Source organism: Carlito syrichta, unplaced genomic scaffold, assembly GCF_000164805.1.
Source record: "Carlito syrichta isolate Samal-C Ts95f unplaced genomic scaffold, Tarsius_syrichta-2.0.1 Scaffold287310, whole genome shotgun sequence".
NCBI lineage: Eukaryota > Metazoa > Chordata > Mammalia > Primates > Tarsiidae > Carlito > Carlito syrichta.
Window position 1 is genome coordinate 134,956 of NW_007231406.1, and position 14,110 is coordinate 149,065.

Consider the following 14,110-nt stretch of genomic DNA (forward strand, 5'->3'; position numbering starts at 1 on the left):
GTGGCCACTGTCTAAATGATATCCTTCTCTGAGCCACAATATGCTTTGGGACCACATGAAACTTTTTCAATAACATTCCTATTAAAATACTCAAGTTTAGGGTCTCTTTAACTGTGACCCACCACCTGTTATTGTTGCTGTTGTTTTTGTAAATAAAGTTTTATTGGAACATAACCAACCTATTTTTAAACGTATAGGGACCAGACGGCCCTCAAAGCCTAAAATAATATTTACCGCCTGGTCCTTTGTAGACAGTTTGCAGGGGTTTCTCTTTTAGTCAATAGGTGCAACCTGCTACTTTTTTTGCCACCAGAGGGCGCTGGATGTATTGCCTGTTGATCCCATGCTGACTTTTCAAATGGGCGGGCCCCAGAGCACCTTGTCTCCACCAATAGCATGGCCTGTCCCGCCACTGCCCGGCAACACATGCCCGGGACCATCTCCTTCTCGCGCTAATCAGGGGCTGGAGCACATCCCAAGACCCTCCTGGGCTCCCTTGCTAGTGCGGGCCTGGCTGGGCAACATCCTTGCTTGACTTGTGGACTCCATAATGGAAACTATTTAGCATCCCCTAGGAAGAAATGCAACATTTTTAAAATGATGAAGGCAGCACAGTTAGATATTTCTGAATGCCCACCTTATTTTATGGAGGAAATAAAGGCTCTCACGTGAATCGCTGGTTTCCATTGCCACCACGTGCACCCACAGTGTGCCTGTGGGGAACGCTGTCCTTTCTCCGGAACCCACTTCCTCATCATAACCAGCTCCTCCAGCCATGCTCTGATCCTTTTGCTCTTAGAGCTCACTCCATCAGTGATCCACTTTGCTCCATGTCTCAGCCGCTTTCTAGGGGCAGGTTTAAACCCCGTCCTAAATAGGCAGAAAGCCTTATCTCAAGTATCCTCCATAGCTGTCTCCCTTTTTCTGCTCTGCCAAGGTTCTTGAAAATGAGGTCTTAGGGGAAAAGTTACCTTATTCAACTGTTCCAAGGTTCCAACGCTCTCCTCAGATTCATTATCTCCCTAGGCACCCCAAGGATGATCCTCAGAATAGGTAACGATATGGGAATACAGAGGGAGTCCCTTCAAAGCCCAGAATTATGTTTTGGAGGGCAGGTCCCTTATAGTACAGGCTTTCTCCACTGTGTAAGTGTTCTAGAAACCCATTGGCATCAGTGTACCAGCTAATGTTGTTTTGAAAACCTGCATTTGGCTTCAGTGGATTTTTCAATGCATTTGTCCATTTCATGATGGGTGGTTTACAACCACACTTGCCCACACCACACTGAGTGTTCAGCAGTTTTTGACCAAAAGTGCTATGACGCCCAAGCCCCACCCTCCCTATTCTCCTGATCTCACCCCAAGGAACTTTTTTTGTGTGTCCCCAGATGAAAAAAGTCCTCAAAGAGAAACATTTTGTCGATGTGGAAGAGATGAAACAAACAAACAAAAATATCAGAAGTACTAAAGGCATCAAAATTGATGCGTTCAGAAAGTTCTGAGCAGTGGAAAAGTCATCTTGATAGGTGTATTGCATCAAATGGAGAGTACTTTGAGGGTACTCTCCACTTGAAGTTTAAATATGTAAGAATAAATACATAATTTTTAATAAATAGGTTCTGGGTTTTGGGGGTCCTCCCTCATATATAATAACATATATCACTATAAATATAGAAAAAGAGGTTCTCTCCCTTTCTAAATTTCCACACACCACCTGAGCCCATTACCAGGGGACTCTGCTTCTAACACACTACACCATGGAACTGCTCTGGTCTGGTCAGCAGACCTCTGCTGACCATATCCGATGAACACTGATTCAGCTCTTGTCTTTCTAGACTTGTCTGCTGCATTTCACTCTGTGGAAAGCTCCCTCTTTCTCGAAATTTCTGCCTCAGTGCTTTTCCAGTTTTTTGGATTGCAACTCAACTTAAGAAGGAAACTTCTACATAGCAGCTCAATACATCTACACAAATACGAAAGTTTCCTAACATAGTATTTATCCTTAATTAGATGCAAGGAACTCTGATATTTCCAACCTCACTCTATTTTAACTCCTGGTCACAAACAAGTAAATTGATTTTTTGACTCATTGACAGGTCAGGTCTCGAAACTTGAACCTTTATGCCTTTGCCTTCCATGAGGCCTCTTCTCTGTAATGAGTAGTGAATCCTCTGGGAAACTTCTTGCCAGTTGGTTAGTAAAGATGCTGGAGTTCAACCCCTAAGAAGTCGTGTGGAGAAAACTCATTAGCTTGCGTGGGGGTGTGAGGAAGGTGGGGAAAAATGCAATGTACTAGGTGTCTGTGGGTGTTGATGGGGTGAGGAAGGAGAGGGAACACTGAGTTTGTAAACAGGATGTGTAGGAAGGTAAAGAGGATGATTACAGAGGCAGAGGAAATAGATTTGACAAGCCTATTGTGAAAATTAACTTTTGAAATAGAAATTCAGTTTCATAGTCCTGTTGTGCTTTTGGAAGAAAGAGAATATATTATTAAGGAATACGAATCACGGGTGTTTTTCTGCTGCCTTATTAAAGATGGAAGGAAAAGGCTTCACCCAAACTGGAGCACTTTGTTTTCTTTGCCTCTTGATGATATATTCAGATAAGACAGCTTCATTATATTTATGCATCACATCTTGTTGATCACTGGAGACCTCTGCATTCTTCTCAGGTTGACAGCATTTCAGGCAGAACAGAATCTGCCTGAGAAACTGTGGATTTTCCAGTACTGTAGCTGAGATAACTTACCTGTAAATCTTCCAGACTCTCAGCAAAACCTCTCTTCTGAGAGTTGACAAACATACAGACATACAGACATTGTTTCTCCCCTCCCCCTTTTTAGAGACTGGGTCTTGCTCTGTCACCTAGGATAAAGTGCAGTGGCACAATTGCAGCTCACTGCAGTGAGCCCCCATGTTCCATGTGGCTAATTTTTAAAATATTTTTTAGATAGAAGGGGGTCTTGCTATGTTGCCCAGTCCTTCTTTAAGTAATCCTCCAACCTTGACCTCCCAAATAGCTCAGCAATACTTGGGAGGAGTGAGGGAAGCAAGCCTGGGCAGTGGGAGAACTCAGACAGCAGTGCAATCGTGACACAGGCTTTCCCTAATCCAAGCCAGAGCTCAGCATCACAGCAGAGGCAGCAAGGCACCTCTGTACCGCACAGCTAGTAATAAGATGTGGGCTGCCCCTGGAAAGGAGGCATAAGCTTGGACAAGGCTGTTTCCCTTGGTTGAGGGCAGTTCCAGGAGAAGAGCCTAGAGAAAGTAATGAATAGCTCACTCAACAGCTGGGGCCATGGGCACCTCTGTTCAGAAAGCGGGGTCTGGGCTGCACACCTCAGCATGAACTACAAATGTCAGTCTACATCAGTGATCTTAAATCCAATTATTTTATGAGCTTGTATTCCATTTTAACAATTTCTCTTCTAAGATTTTTTTTTTTTTTTTTTTTTTGAGTTGGAGTCTCACTCTGTCGCCCAGACTGCAGTGCAGTAGCCGCTCCCGGCCACTGCAGCCTCGACCTGCTGGGCTCCGGCGATCCTTCCGCCTCAGCCTTCCAAGTAGCTGGAACTACAGGTGCGTGCTACCACGCCTGGCTCATTTTGATTGCTTATAGAGATGAGGTCTCACCAAGTTGCCCAGGCGGGTCTCGAACCTGTGGGCTCAGGCAATCTAGTCATCTCAGCCTCCCAAGGCATGGGATTACAGGCTGAGCCATCGAGCCCGGCAAGATTTTTTTTGAAAACTCACTTTTTATTGATATTTATTGCCTCATGACAAGAGATTAGAAATCTTTAATGTATTTAATTAGATTGTCTTCTGATTCCAAATGCCTTTGCCTTCCATGATGCCAAAGTGCATGTGAGCCTGAAGTACTTAGTTTATATATCTATATCTATATCTATATCTATATAAAAACTATATATATATTTATTTCTATCTTGTCATAGTCTAATTTATAATCTAACAAAGGCCTTTGCCTTTGCAGGACCAAATTATTGATGATACATTTTTAAAAAAATTTTTTAAATTTTTTTTCGAGTCTCACTCTGTCACCCAGGCTGGAGTGCAGTGGCATGCTCACAGCCACCACAGCCTCGACCTGCTGAGCTCAGGCCATCCTTCCGCCTCACCCTTCCAAGTAGCTGGAACTACAGGTGTGCACTACTATGTCTGGCTAATTTTGTACTTATTGTAGAGATGAGGTCTCGCCAAGTTGCCTGGACTTGTCTCGAACCCACAGGCTCAGGCAGTCCACTCGCCTCAGCCTCCCAAAGTGCTGAGATTACAGGCTGAGTCACTGAGCCCAGCCACATTTTGTTATTAATAGTTTTAGTGAAACTAAAGGTTGAAGAAGTAGGATTTTACTTCTTTTCAGGTAATATTTTTTTTTAAATTAACTTGACAAAATGGCATACAGTTGACTGATCCCCATATTTTCTTAATTTCCTATATTCCCAGTTTCCCTATCATCATCAAGTTTAAATATAATGTGTGCATTCAGCATTTGCTTGAGATATGCTGGGAGAAATAGGGAAATGCTTCTTTTCATCCTACTGAAAAGTCCCAAAAAGCATGACCCTCCTTTGATTTTGATCAAGTATATATGGTGACAAGTGTATGTCAACCTATGCCATGTAAAATTGTTTCATTTTATTCATAAAAAATTACAATAATTCTAATCATCCTTTAGTCCTCTCCCCACCAAAAAGGCTGGTTGTTGAGTAAAGACACTTGGGCTATTTTCATTTTATGGCAAAAGTTATCTTGTGAACAGAAATAGCCGCCTCCTCACCATATCATGTGAGCCACAGTGTTGTTCATGAGAACTGGTACTTCTGCAAGGAATTCTGCTGACTGCTGTTCCTATTAAGCAGATTAAAATCTTTTTTTATAGTATAACAATACATTAGACAAGCATTGACTGCATGATGGTGCTCATACTAGAAAAATGTGTCCCCAGATAAAAATCTGGCAAGAGATGTGATAAGACATTGTGAAGAAGGCCAATAATGGCCATCGTAATTGAGGAGAAAATTATCTATAAAATATTAGAGCTGATGCTTAGATAATGAAAGGCGGCAATAAAATAGTACACCCTAATTAGCACATTTTTTTGTATAGCCAGAGATAGTCATAATCATGCTGTAATATCAATCTCATTCTAATGAGGCTCTGAGTGTATACTCTTTGTATATTTCTCTCTGGGAAAGCACACCGCCTAATTTAAATTTGTTTCTGTTTAAAAAAATTAAACTTGGCTTATGTAAGTTTTGAAGTGTTTGAGTCTTTATTTTTAAGATCTGCATTTTTTCTTTCATTCTGATGTTTCCAGGTTTTTTGGTTGTTTGTTTGTTTTTATTCTTGCTGTGCTATTTTCCTTAAAAATCATTTTAGGTTATTTGTAAAAGAAGAAGATGCAGTAGATCAAGAAAGGGCTATAGAACCAAGGAAGAAGGGTGGGAAGAACAAGAGGAGAGGTGAAGGAAAGGACAGAGAAACACAAATAGTGGGAACTATCCTGGAGACCAAGAAGAGAATTAGTCCTCCAGGTGAGGGAATCTGGTGGGTGGAAGAACCTCTGATCTGGGTCCAGTTTGAGACTTAGCTCCTCACTATGCCGCAGAAGCTTGCCAGTCAGCCAGCCGATACTTAGTGACTTCCTGTTATGTGCTGGACATTGTGGCAATGATGGTGAGATCAACAGAGAGTTCTGAACAGGTTTTCATGATGCAGAAAAGAGGGGCTGAGTCTCAAAGTAACTTGTTCAGGACTCTCTGGAGACCTTGACCCTCTTTTCTGCATCATGAAAGTGAGAGTGCTTATTGTATAGGATTCTTAGAAGGAGTTGGAATGTAGATGTTTATTATATAACACACTTAGACATTAGAGGTGTTTCTTGTTGTACTAATGCTTTTAGTTGGCTAACTTTAGCATTCTATTTGTATCCAAACTCAGATATCATACTTTTTCCCCTGTTCATTTCTGATTGATTATTGAATGATCTTTAAAATGTAAAGAAAAGCTATTTTCTTGAGTATGTTTAGGATGTTCATTTTCTGGCTCCTTTTCTTCCTTTTTCTATTAAATGAGCAAGATACCTCAAATATAGTTTACCTGCCAAATAATCAAATTTCCTCCATGATAGGGTTTGTAGGGAGATGGGAGAGGAGGTTGCAGTTAAAACAGCTCATCATAGAAATCTCACAAACGGAGCACAGAGTTGCAATGGCCAAAAAACTAACGCTGTGCTCTAACAGCATCCTGTTATGAATTGGTTTACTGCCAATATCTGCTTTCCTTGAGACCAAGACCGCATCCCAAGTCTATGTGACTGATAACAGCCTGGTACTGACTGTCAGTGTTTGCTTTTCTAAGACTGCATTTCAGAGACAAGTGTGACTGGTTTAGTGTGCACATCTGCACTTCAAGGCCATAGGACCCACCTCAGCAGTACCAATATCTGCATTTGAAGGCCAGAAGACAGACGACTCAAACTCCCAAAACTACTTCTTGGTTCCCAATCCAAAACTCTCTAAAATTGCTTCTCAAAACCCACTAAGCCAAGACTGGAGTTTTATAAGTGGTCTACAAAAGAGCAGACTGCTGGTTTCTCTCTACCAGTCACCAGCCCCCTTCTTTTCTTTTCTTTAATAAATTTTAACCACCAATGGCTCATCTCTTCCTTCTTGGCATGCGTTACACTTCACACCTCACATCCCAAATCTGCTTTGTCTTTTGAGTGTGTTTTCTGTCCAGGTAATGGCACTGCCACACAGAGTCATCACAGCCCGAAGCCAGGGTCACCATCATCCCTGCTTATCCTCTAGTCTCATCCTTGTCTTTCTATCCCCATTACTCCATCCTGGTTCAGGCACTCATCACCTTTTACACAACTGTCCTTTGTGGTCATGGGTTGTAGATTCAATGTTTGGGGGCTCCTCTAACTCTTATTTTACATTTCTGTTCAGTTTTTTTAGAGGACAGGGATGTATAGAAGAAGCCTCAAGAAGGAGAGCTAGTGGCATGTGTAGTTCCTGTAAGGTCTGAAGCAATTCCATGCCGCCCCACCCTCCCATACCACACTTAGCACAGCCATCATCTAGCAATGAACTCATACCATCCCCATATATTCCTTAGAAGGCAGTTCATGATCCACACAAGGCCCTCAGGGATCTCAGTACACAGTAACCCTTAAGACATTTGTTCCAACTTTGCTTACTCTCACTGAGAAAAGTTTGGGTAAACATTTTGTTTTCTCCATCTTATAAACTTCTAGTTGGTGTTTTAACACCTGGAGCAGACTATTAACCTGCCTGCCGATAGGTATTCTCCTTCTATTTTCTTTTACCACAGTTTATAAAATCTGAGATGTCTTTACTGTAAGATGCACCATGTTTTATATTATCACTAAGAAAGAAAAAACACTCGAGAATGGGGAGTCTAGGAAGAAACCGCCAAACAAAGGTGGGACACCAAGGGCCACGCCTCAGTGAAGGGGACCTAAGAAGTACACGCCATTCAAACACACACACGTGCGTGCACACACAGGCGCGCGCGCACACACACACACACACACACACATACACAGAGACAGGAAAGAAACATGTCTCACAGCAGCGGAGTTAGGAAAAAAGGAAATATCCTCTGATAACTTAAACCAGGAGCTACTATTCATGTAGGCTTGTGGTCTGAATTCATACTAACTGTGGTTTAAAAACAAAATCAAGCAGAGAATTTAACTCAAAGTAGTCTCTTGTTGGGAACATCCCTAGATTGCTGGGAGAAAGAGATGCAAATCAACTCTGGAGAAATGCCACTTCAATCCAGGCTGACGGTGATTGTAAAATGAGTGCTAGTTTCAGCGATGTCAGAATGTGAATATGCATGTCTTAAGAGTAGATAAAACGCAGTAGAGAGTAATTTCAGTTGGACCCACCACCAAGTGGCAAGAGAGTCTGCATTTCCAGCCTCCTCTGCGGCTGTATGGTGTTGGGTGACAGCTGAGAACAGGTTGGGTTCCTGACTGAGAACTGGTGACTATTGCAATAACCTCCCTGAGCCCACTGTGAGAGATCCCTGTTGGAGATGGCCAAGATCACACCCAGCCTGGAGCCCTGGATGACATGAGACTTGGAGACAACTAATTTGCCCCAGACCAGGGGTTGGTTGGACAGTAATGGGTCAGAAAGCAAATATTTTAGACCTTTCTGGCCATGGGATGTCTGTGGCACTACTCAGCTTGGCTGTTGTAGAGGGAATATAGGCATAGACAACAGAAAAATGATTGAATGTGGCTGAGTTTCTATGAAACTTCATTCACAAAACAGGCAGTGGTTTGGATTGGACCCCCAGCCTGTCATCGACTGAGCCTTGCCCTAGCTCATTCACACATTTGGAATACTTGGGACATTTAAGCTGCTCTACTTTGGGTTTCCTTGTTATAGCATCTTAGCCTGTGTTCTGATGAATGCAACCTTCAACATGGGTGAACTCCCCAAGTGGTTTTCCAAATCTAGTTCTATTCTCACCCAAGATGGTTGTACCTTCACTTGGCCTCCCTGCTTCCGGTCTCCAAGTCCTGTGTGTCATTCTCCAACCTGCCACTAAGATGGGTTTTTCAAAATATACATCTCATTATTATCTTCCTTTTTTTTTTTTTTTGAGTAAGAGTCTCACTCTGTCACCCAGGCTATAGTGCAGTGGCATTCTCATGGCTACTGCAGCCTCTGACTGTTGGGCTTAGGTGATCCTTCCACCTCAGTCTTCCAAGTAGCTGGAACTACAGGTGTGCGCCACCATACCTGGCTAATTTTTTGATTTATTGTAGAGCTGAGTTCTCACCAAGTTGCCTGGGCTGGTCTTGAACCTGTTGGCTCAGGCAATCCTCTCACTTCTGTCTCTCAAAGTTCTGGGATTACAGGCGTGAAAGCCACTGTACTCAGCTTATTTTCTTCCTTAAAATATTCCAAGTGTCCTCATTGCAAACTGGGAGAGAGGCAGAGGAGACCCTTATGACCTGCTTGGATAAGATCCCCCACTACCACTTCCTTTCATCATTGTGTGTCCAATTGCCCTGCACAGTGTAAGACCTAGTTGGATCATGGTGTTAAGTGAAATGGTGTTAAGTGAAAAGGATCCTAAGATCCTTTTCGGAGTAAACGGTGGAAGAGACCACCCATTTTTGGAGGATTTGTCCAAAGCTAGAGCTGAATTGATGATTTCCAAGCCTTGTTCCCACAGCAAGAGTGTGAACTGGCATCAGAGAGTGGGGAAGGGTGTATAGAAAAAGTTGTACATGTGCTGTGTCTGCCCTTTCCCCATCAGCACCCTCAAGGGGGAGAGGAGAGAGGGGTGCCTGCCCCTGGCTTCAAACCATGCAGGAGCTTTGACAGACCACTCCAGAGCTGGGTATGTACCTCTTGGAGTTACAGGGTCAGTGTGGCTTGACGATTGACACTCTCCCAAGAAGTCTAAAGGTTGAGAGACTGGTAGGGCAGTGGCATGAGGAGACAGTTCCAGGGTTGGGGTGGACCAGAGCTTGGTGATGAGATTTCCACTGGATGACATCCTTTTGCAAGTGAAAAATGCAGCATAGGGTCACCTCAAGCCTTATCCAAGGGGGCTGCCTGGAGATGCTAATATCGTTCAGCTAAAAGAAGCTGAAGATGGGACTAGATTTCCTAAGAGTTTCAAGCAGTCAGGATAGAGATGCTTGAGTTTGGTTCCAGAGAACAGAAGGGAACGATCCAGATTGATAAGGGGGGGGTCACCAAACACCTCTGCCAAAGCTCTAGCAATAGGAACAGTCAGCTCTACACCACTGCCAGCCCCAGAGTGCATGAAGCCAGCTCACAATGGTGCCAATCAGGGGAAACTTTCCTTCCCCCCTCACCTCCCACCTTCTCTCCCTCTTCAATGCGGGAGGGGCATCCAACACCAGGGGAGCTGGCTGGCAGATGCAGAGGAGAAAGGCTGGCTGGTGAAAGAGGAGAGATGCTGACGCTGCTGTTTCTGCAGGGCTGGAGTCTTGCCCGGGGCCAGGCCTTGCTGGAGGAGCAGAGAGGGCACAACTGCATGTTCTGTGCCCTCTTGGATTCAGACAGGGCCGGGAGTTTCAAGTTTCTACTTTGACAACGTTCGCGTTAGCTGTGCTTGACCAGGAGGACCCCAGGGACAGCCCGCATTTTCACCAAGGGCCTGGGAGAAGCAGGGGACAGAAACATAAAGCTGTTTTATGATGACATTTTCCCATATCAGACTTGTTTGATAAATCAACGGAAAGCTTTTCACCTATATTTTTAACTTGTGAAGACAGTGACATGTTTATTATTCCTGGTGATTTTTGCCAAGATTAAAGGAAAGAAAGTTGGAAGGCAAAGGAGCCTGGAACTAAGGTTGTGCTGGGAACAAAGATGTTATTGGCTAAAAGTGAAAAAATATGACATAAGGAAACTAAGAACTGAGCCTATTTTCTTGGGAGCTACTTTCTCATGCACCTTAATAGTATTCATAAAAGTCTCTTTCACACTTCTGATATCACAATTAGGAATAAGTGTTATTTTCCACTCCTTCCCTGCAGCTTTTGGAGAGGAAAGCAAACGGAATCACAGGGCATCTATTCAGCCAGGGAGAATCTTGTGAAATACAGAAGACACTCTAGTTAAGAGCAAAACCTCCTGGGGAGTTTGGCTTTAACATTTCATGTTCTCCCTAGCAAAAGTTTTAAGCCAAATGCCACAGAGGATGAAATGTCTTCAGAACTAGCTTTAGCTGGGCCACCTGAAGGAGCCAAGTGGAAGAAAACTGGCAATCTGGAAGATTACAACTGAGGTTTGCTGGCTGCATAGGTGTGGGAGTGACAGTGATGTCAGTGATGGGGGCATTGCCTTCCTTTTGCCACAAACTATTTGCAAAATGGCTTCCTTTCACAACAAGGTATGTATGAAATGAATACTCTGCTTGCTGTGGAATTGGAAATGGGCAAGCTTGGTTTCAGAGGCTGAGGTCTTGGGTTAAAGGGGAGGTTTGACAGGAGTGAGTCAGGAAAAAAAACAGCTTTATAAAGGGTGACTCGCTTGTACCATGAGTGGGTTCATCCCTCGCCCCATCATCTTCTGGGAATGGAGTAGAAGCTTCTTTCTCCAGCATGTAGCTGCTGGAACCAACCGGCATCCATCCTTTTTAAGGCATACTCCTTACCTCAGAATTGTTATGTGTTTGTCTACCTACCGACCTACCTACTTACCTACCCACCTTCCTGAGATAGGGTCTTGCTCTGTCACCCAAACTAAAGTACAGAGGCATGACCATAGTTAATTGCAACCTTAACCTCCTGATCTCAAGGGATCCTCCTGCCTCAGCCTCCTGAGTACCTGGGACTACAGGTGTGCTACCACCCTGCCTACGTTTGTTTTTTTTTTCTATTTTGTAGAGATGGGGTCTTGCTCTGTTACCCAGGCTGGAGTACCAGAAGCATGATCACAGCTCATTGCAGACTCAATCTCCTGGCTTCACGTGATCCTCTTGCCTCAGCCTTCTGAATAGCTGGGACTACTGGCATGCACCCCTGTGCCTGGCTAAGTTTTCAGAACATTTTTTGTAGAGACAGGATTTTGCTACATGGCCCAGGCTGGTCTCAAACCCCTGGCCTCAAGCAATCCTCCCACCTTGGCCTTCGAAAGCACTGGGATTACCACACCCCACCTCAAAATTTATTTTTATGTCAATAAATATATAATGTGCAAATATACATATATGTATATTTATAAGAATAATAATAGAAATAAAATGAGCACCCACATACATCCCACCTAGCTCAAGAAACAGACTGCTTCCAGCATTTTTTAATTCCTCTATGTGTCCCACTTGATTATGTATATTTCTCTGCCCTTGCTCCACAGGGAACCACCCTCCAAAATCTTTGCATGTCAGTCTCTTGCTTCTCTTTTTAATTTTACTTCATATGCATCTATCATTAATCGATGCATTATTTAGTTTTGCCTGTCTTTGGACTTTATATAGTGGAACTACAGTCTGTGTTCTTTTGTATCTTGCACTTTCATGCATATATTTTTGAGATTCATCATGCTGATATGTGTAGCTGGCTTTTTTTCATTATTGTGTAATGTTTTGTGGCATGAATATATCGAAATTGATGATTAGTTTTACTCTTGACTGACATCAAGACATTGCCATTTTTTTCTATGATGATAATGTTGCTGTGATCATCCTTAAGCATGCCTTCTGCACACACCTACAAGAGTTTCTCTTTTGTTACAATCCTTGGAAGAGGATTACTGGGTGGAAGAGTACGTGCATGTCCAATTTACTAGGAGACATCAAAATATTTTCCAAAGTTATTGTGTTTCAATTTATAATCACATTAGCAATATAAAAGAATTCCCATTGCTACACATCCTTGATTACTGTTGGTACATTAGACTTTACATTTTCTTCAATCTGGTAGGTGTGAGTATTTCACTATATATGTGAAATGATATCTGATATTCATTTGCATTTTCCTAATACAGTAAAGTTGGATGTCTTTTAAGGAATTATAGTTATTTTTTTTCCTCCTCTTCTGTGAAACTCCTATTCATGTCTTTTGCCCACTTTGTAGAGTTTATTTTTCCATATTGTGTCATGGGTATTTCTAATTTGCGATATTTGGTTAGGTGTTTTGCAAATGTTATCTCCCAGTTTGTGGCCCATCTTTTCACTTTTTTAGTGTTGTCTTTGATGAATAAGATGAATAAAAGTTTTGAAACATTTAATATAGTCAAATATACCAATGTTTCTTTTATTTGTGTTTAAGAAATCCTTCCCTACTCTGAAGTCATTAATCAATGCTCCTAGATTTGCTGCTAAATGTTTTAAAAAGTTACCTTTAATATTTTTTTCTTAATTCACGTGGAATGTGTATGTGTATGTCTATGTGTGTGTTTGTGTGGGCAGTTCTCCCAAATGCTTGATCAGTTAGACATTTCATGCCTGAATAGGCTGTCCTGGTGCCAGGGTTCATGACACGAAGTACAGCATGCTGGCAGGGCACATCTCTGTATCTCTTTAGCAGGATTCCACCCAGGACGCCAGAAGCCATTTTTTAGCCCCATAGGGACAGTTCAGATATGGGGAAGGGCATCACAATGACTTAGAAGCCCCAATCTCTCGGTAGAAATCTCTCTGTAGAAACAAGTATTTCTTGTATCCATGGTCATGATTTCCAGGTTCTGGCAAGGGAAAGGCCTACTTAAAAGTTACATAGCATCAAGGAAGCTTCTGACCAGGTATTTATGGTTCTTTTATAGTCTTCCTGGGCTAGATGTAGTCTATCAATCAGGGATCATTTTTATCATAAAGCACTGCTGCCTGTCAACATAGCTGATGTTCTACCTTTATAGTTTTGTTAACTCTTTCTCTTCTCCCCTCTCTTTCTCTCTCCCTGTCTGTCAGTCTCTCTCTCTCTCTCTCTCTCTCTCTCTCTCTCTGTGTGTGTGTGTGTGTGTGTGTGTGTGTGTGTGTGTGTGTAGTATGACTAGGGATTGATTTTCATTACTTTCTGTGTGGATAACCAGTTCTCCTAGCACCAGTTTCTGAATAACCAGCCTTTTCCCTCACCAATCTCCAATGCCAATTCAGTCATTTTTTCAGCTTTCATTACATATGCGAGTCTGTTTAGTAGCTCTCTATTCTGTTTCAATTCCACTCTGTGCTCTTCACTACCACACAGCCTAATTAATACAATGTTATCATATGCCTTGTTACCTGGAAGGACAAGTCTGTTTCAGCAAATATGTCTTGTCTATTTGTGATGGCTTTTTTGATCTGTCAACTTGGCTAGGCTACAGGCCAGTTATGCAAACACTAATCTAGGTGTTGCTATGACAGAATTTTGCAGATGGAATTAAAGCCCTTAATCAGGTGACTTTAAGTAAGGAAGATTATCCTGGATTATCTGGGTGGTCCTGACAATCTGTTGGAAGGTCTTAAATGCAGGACTGAGGTTTCCCCAGGAAAGAGAAGAAATTCGGCCAGGCCCAGTGGCTCAAGCCTGTAATCCCAGCACTTTGGAAGGCTGAGGCAAGAGGACTGCCTGAGCCCAGAGGT